Consider the following 6,637-nt stretch of genomic DNA (forward strand, 5'->3'; position numbering starts at 1 on the left):
GGGAGAAGGAGGGGGCCGGGAGGGGGACGGGGATGGGGACGGGGAGGAGGAGCGGGGGGCCCTTCTCTTCCGAGGGCTGGGCGGGGTCGTGGGGAGGGGAGGAGGAGGGGGCGTCGGCGTCGGCAGCTGCGGCCATGGGCGGCGGCGGCGGTCAGATCTGGGGAGACGGGGGGCGGGCGGAGGAGAAAAGGGAAGGAGGCGCAGGGTAGCGAGGGGGGAGGAAGAGGGGGCATCGGCGTCGGCGGATGCGGCCATGGGCGGGGGCGACGGCGGCGACGGCGGCGGGGGTCAGATCTGGGAAGACGGGGGGCGGGCGGAGGAGAAAAGGGGAAGACAGGAGGCGGAGGAGGCGCAGGGGAGAGGGAGGGGGGAAGGAGGGATTTGGAGGAGGAGGATTAGAGGTGGGGCCCTGGGGGTGGGAACGTGAGGGTGGGGCTGCTGTGCAGCAGAAGGTTTTTTCTTTTTTTCTTTTTTTTTTGGGAACCGGAACCGGGCTCGTAGGCCACGGGCCGGTTCCGGTTCCGAACCGCGGCCCGGTCAACGGGCCGGTCTCGGGTTTGACCCGGGCCGATTCCGGGCCGGTTCCGAGCCAAAACCGGCCCGTGGCCATGACTAGTCCACAGTGCCGTGTACATATAATTATTGTTCTTATTTGTGCTATTACTATTACTAGTTTTATTACTCCTATGGTTGTTCTTTATTAAATCAGCACATATTTCTCCAATAAGATAATTACTAACATTTGTATCATAACTAAGGTTCTCTTTATTAGCCCTACTTTTCCCACCAATAAACTTTTGTAATAGTAAAAAAAATGGATTATCATTAACTAGAAGGAAAAAAAAACAAAAGAAAATATATCTTTCGTTATCTTTTTCCTCTCAAAATGGATTAGTTGGTTTAAAAAAATGAAAGACGATTTTAGTCACGAAATTAGATTCCTCGAAAATAAGGGCGACAAATGAATAGAATCTTAAACAAAATATTGAATTTAATATAAAATAAATCAGTGCGTATACTTCTCAAAACGACAACCTCTACTTAGTTTATTTTAAATTATAAAAAATAATAAAACTAAAAAAAGGATAACTCCATAGTTTCAACATGCATTTTATCTTCACTTTTTTACTAAATACGAACAAAGAGAGGTGCGCATGTTTAGCGGTACCGTGATTTTTTTTTCCCAATTTTTGTTTGAGGATGTCGGGACGCATCAACATGAGCATGGGAGATCGTTAGACACTTGAAAAGTAATTGATAAAGTGAGATTATGTTTTTTTGCTCTTGGAAACTTCTATAAATAAAGAAAACGGAGCAATGATAGTTCTGGCATATTGAAACTTTGTCTTCTGCACTTCTAGATTGATTTGCGAAATCAATTTTTAGTCATATAGAAAAAAGCAATATTAGGGAGGTGATATGCGGGAAGTTAATTTCAATAATTTTTCTTACTTCGTGTGGTTAACGATTCAACATATTCTATATTAACGTGAGTATATTTCACGAAAGAATGCACACAATGAGGACGAACAATCTTAACATCAAAGAAAACCTATCAAAGAGGTGACATAAAAAATATCAAGTTCGCTTTCACAAATTATAGATAAAAAAGAACTTAAAGGACATTTCTATCATGCTTGAAGAGAAGATGAATCTTCTCTAGCCGTAAAATAAGTATAGTAGACCCAAATATATTTATTAACTGATCGAGAGATCAAAAGTTGTTCTCTTAGAGGCTGTACTTTTGTTAGAAAACTCTCTAAAGTCTTATTTGAAAAGGAAAATAATCAATGAGGCGTTTCACTGGTTTTTATCTTTAAAATGCAATGAATAATGTGAAATTAGGAAAAAATTTCCCTCCAATGCGTGTGTATGTTAGTGTATTATATAATAGATTCAGATACTTGTATTTAAATTAACGTTTCAAAGGTTTTTTTAATAAAACTTATCCAGGAATAAAATAGACTTCTTATCAATTGAAAATCTGAGAAATTATGAAATTATTTTTTGTTAAGTATATGAGAATTTTTGAAAAAAATATGAATTTTATTTTATGAAATAGATTTTGAGTTACTAGGTTGATTTAGAGATTATTGAATTGTGAAATCATATTGCAAGGAACCTTTGGAGTGTCGTGGTCGTTTATAACTTTAGAGAAGTCAATTTGGATGTACGTTTTGGTCAAGGTGAAACTTTGAAATTTTTTGCGCACCGTTGGACATTTATTGCAAACACCCGAGAACCCCTAACACCACAATCACCTTCTCGCAACCGTTGCTCTCGCCCATCGGTATCCCCATCAATTGGCCCGTCTATCTTCCTGGAGAACTTTAATAAAAAATCTCTGAAACCTAAGTTTAAATATAAGTATCTAAATCTATTGTTCTACATATATAGACACGCATAAGGGGAGAAATTTTTTCCTAATTTTACAAATTTTATTGTATTTTTTTTTAAGACCAAGGAAACGCAAGATTGTTTCCTTTGTCAAGTAAAACTTCAAAGATTTTTCTAACAAAAGTTAAATCCTAGGAGAACAACTTTTGATATCTTAGTCTATAAAGAAATATTTAGTTCTGCTGTAACTCTTTCATAGGTCGTATAATGATAATGTCTAATAATTACGTGACAGAAATATTTTAAAGTGTCTAAATTAATCATGATTGTTGACACATGCATTGTAAATTTACTTCTATTCTACAAAGTAACACTTATTATACTATCATCGCACCAACTGAATGTAACATAAATAAGTTTTTTTTTGTAAATTTACTTCAATATTAATGAGTTATGTTAATTGATTCGTCCGATATGGATTAAAGATTTGATATTATCAAAAGCCAATGCAGTCATTTGGATATTCTGACTTTTTGTATATTCCACGCATTTAGATTTATATCACATTCGCCATTGCAGCCCCTATAAAAATCTCATCAAATGCTTTTCCTCTGTTTTCTTTTTAAATAGCATAAGAGACTTGTATGTTCTATTGTTCTATAAGAATTCTCGTGAGATCCTTTTCCTCTGAAACCTTTGATATCTCATTAGATACTTGTATTAAAATTAAGGTTTCAAAGGTTTTTCTTATTGAACTTCTCCAGGATGAAAAGAGACTTCTTATCAATGGAAAATATGTTAAATTATGAAAAAACAAATTCTGGTGTTAAGTAAAGGAGACTTTTTGAAAAAAATCATGAAATATTTCTTAATTTTGCTAAAGAAAGAAAAGAAAAGGTAAACAAAAAGGAGCAAAGGGAGATTCATCCTAGCCATCCAAATTAATTGTGCAGACAAGTCCATATCTTCTAGGGTAATCTTCTTCTTCTTTTTTCTGTTCTATCGTATCTTTAACTCTACTCATTCTTTAACTTTCGCTCTGCCTCTTACAGAGTGCGGGAGTCGAACTTTTCATATGTAATACTAGCATCCCCACCCCCCAATTCCTTTACCAAGAAAGGCCACATGCCTATTATGTCACGCCCCGAACCCCGCAAGCGCGCCAACATCCCTCCGAGGTCGTCAAGTATGCGACATCCCAGGATTTGTCGCCGACCCAAACCGAACGCTAACGAATAGCGTAAGCGGAAGCAAAACGAACTCTCTATACAACATGTAATCCAACGGGATAATAGAGAAACAATCGAAACACATCAACAAATACATTTTATAAACATAGCGTTAAACACAAATAAGCAATTACAAGCCTTACTAGAGACCACCATCTAGACACCACTCATAACAAAAAGGATTGGGTGGTGGGTAAGCTTAACTCCTCTACAAAAGGGGTACTCCAAAAAGAGATGAGGAGGATAATCCCATCCTTAGATCATCACGGTACTCTAGTGGCATCTCCGGATCAGTCATGGTCGTGGGTCTGAAATGGTTTGGTTATACAATCATGAGAATACTTCTCAATAAGCAACTACCTAAGCCTCGCTTAGGCTAACACGTACCTCCGGACAATCCTAAACGTGCAATTTTAACAAACAACGTGCCATAGACAATCACATGCGTCCTTACCTCACCTTGGCACATGCACACGCCCTACACGTTAGCATACCGCCATAACATGGCAATTCGCTCCACGAGCACATAATACAACCACATGACGTAAACGTGCATAAAATGGTTATTAATCCAAACATGCTCAACAGCAACACAAGCACATTGCATTCCCCAATGCATAACACACGATTATAACTGTCCAGATTATTAACGGCCCCTCGGGCCACCGAACCCCCGCCGGTCTTCTGGCGTAACTAGGCATCGTCCCGCTACTTCGGTGACGGCAACGTCTGGAACCCCCGCCCAGACGGCATTCCATAAAGGAACATCGATCCGGCCTCCACCGCGATCGGCAACGTCTAGAACCCCCGCCTATACGGCATCCGAACCCCTGTCGGGCATCGTCTAGAACCCCCTCCTAGACGGAACGTGTCGTGACCATGCACACACTCAACAACCATTACCGATTCTTATCTTTATGAATTAACAAATGCCAACTAAGTTTGTACTCATCAATTAAAAAGCATCGCCTTTCTTTTGTAACAAAATCTCCGAAAAGTCCCCGAGAGAGAGAAAAACCGAGTATGCACAGAATCGGGCCAAATGGGCAGTTGTGCAGTGACAGAAATTCCATTTGAAATAAATAGTAAATCAACTCCAAAAATTCTGAAATTTGGATATGTTGTATAAAACATCTTGATAAACATTTTTTATGAAGGACACAAAATCCATTTCTAACATTACACGCCTCGTTTTGATACTCAAATCCGGACAGAATCCGGTTCGCTCGGACAGCCCCTCAGACCATCAAAATACAACTCATTCAGTACCCAAATCACTTTGGAAAGCTCTGAAATTTTTATATGTCTTAGAAACAAGTGTTTTTAACAATTTTTGTGAAGAAAGTTTATTAAAATAAGGTCTAGAAAATTTTATAAAAATTCGGACAGACAGGAAGGTCGGATGAACAGTAACTCCGGCAGCCCTGAGACGGTCCGAAAACCGACTTCCGAATGACCCCAAAAAACTTCCAAAAATTATGAATTTAAAGTATATTATACCTCAAGATGTTGGGAAAAAATTCTATGAAGAACACTTGCTTAGATTCGGCCCACAATGATCACCAAAAAAATAACAAAGCGTAGAGGTACAGTAACAACCAGAAATCCGTGAATCATTAAACTTGCACCGTTAAGCAAATCAAGCTTATACAACCACTAAACCAACTATCCACAGCCCCTAATCCATCCCTAGACATGCCATTAGTAACCCACTAGCCTAACCAAGGATTAGGAAGTCACTTACCAAGGGTTTAAGCAAGAAAACCGGTGAACAGGCAACCTGAGCTCCGGCGGTGAACAGGGCTGGACGGGAATCTCCGGCGACCAGGCTGGGATGGTTGGAACGAGCACAAGATGGTGGTGGTCGGGGTACCAAGAGTGAGGCCTAAAGAGAGAGAAAGAGGGGAAAATGGGTGTTTTCCAGTTGGTTTCTCGGCTAGTTCAGGCTTTTGTGAACAGTCCGCACTCCGGCGGCCGGACGGGTGGCTGGCCGGCGATTCAGGCGGCGAGTCCGGTGGCTTCTGAACTGGAGAAGCAAGGCGGAGGTGAGGAGGGAGAGAGAGAGAGCTCCGGGAATGAGAAGAGAGAGAGAGAGAGGGGGTCAAAGGTCAATTATTATCTACCCACCCCACTCACATAAATCAAGGGCCAAGATCAACCTATCAATCTCATCAAAGATCCAAAGGCCACAAATGAGTCTTCTAAGGCAAGATGGGGAAAATATCCAAGGGCAACTAAGGAATAAGCAAAAAGGAGAGGGGCATTCTTGTCCAAATTTTCGCTTATGGAGGGAAATGTAATTGTCCGAATTGCCCTTCAATATTTCAAAAGTGCTCAATTAACCCGGGGGCAAAATGGTCTTTTTCCACTCCCGGTCCAAATTTCGATTTTTTCCGATAATCCCAATCGATCCGATAGTTGGCCACACTAAATGAGACGACGTTCGATAAATTAGTCGTGGAAATCTTAAAAATTCGACATCCCAATTCGGATTCTAATTAATGGCCAAAATCTAACAATCGCGACTTTAGTGTATCTCAAACTAACGGGCGGCTTTTAGGAGTTACGCGTATCGACACGTGGCCGATGACATCGAGCCACATCCAAGTTTACTTGAGCCATGGCGATCTCGATTGTCATGTAATTGCGAGGGTCAATCACTAGTTCCGAATGACACGATCTTTCGGATTAGGTTTAGGATCGTTCGCAACTCATACAATGGTTAAGCGGAATCACCCGCGTTCCGATAGTATAAGATTTGTGAATCGTTCCATAGCCATCCTTGGATTGGTCTATAATGGTACAAAATATTCCCTCGTCAATCTTATGGTCGAAGTGCCAATCCATGATCAAGTTCTTAGGTCCACGTACTTAATTCCTAGCTAGCCTTTCCTTAACGGTTAGTATTTCGAGAGTGATCAATTTCCGAGTGAGATTTTACTGAAAGTGCATCGAAGAAATATTCATTTCATAAATCCCGAAAATGGGTCAAATTTCAGAATGTCACAACTCTTCCCCCCTTACAAAAATTTCGTCCTCAAAATTTACAACCAAACTATCCTACTCAAATT

This window comes from Syzygium oleosum, unplaced genomic scaffold, assembly GCF_021117445.2.
Source record: "Syzygium oleosum isolate NSW1041296 unplaced genomic scaffold, Sole_v2.1 Sole_v2.26, whole genome shotgun sequence".
Lineage (NCBI taxonomy): Eukaryota > Viridiplantae > Streptophyta > Magnoliopsida > Myrtales > Myrtaceae > Syzygium > Syzygium oleosum.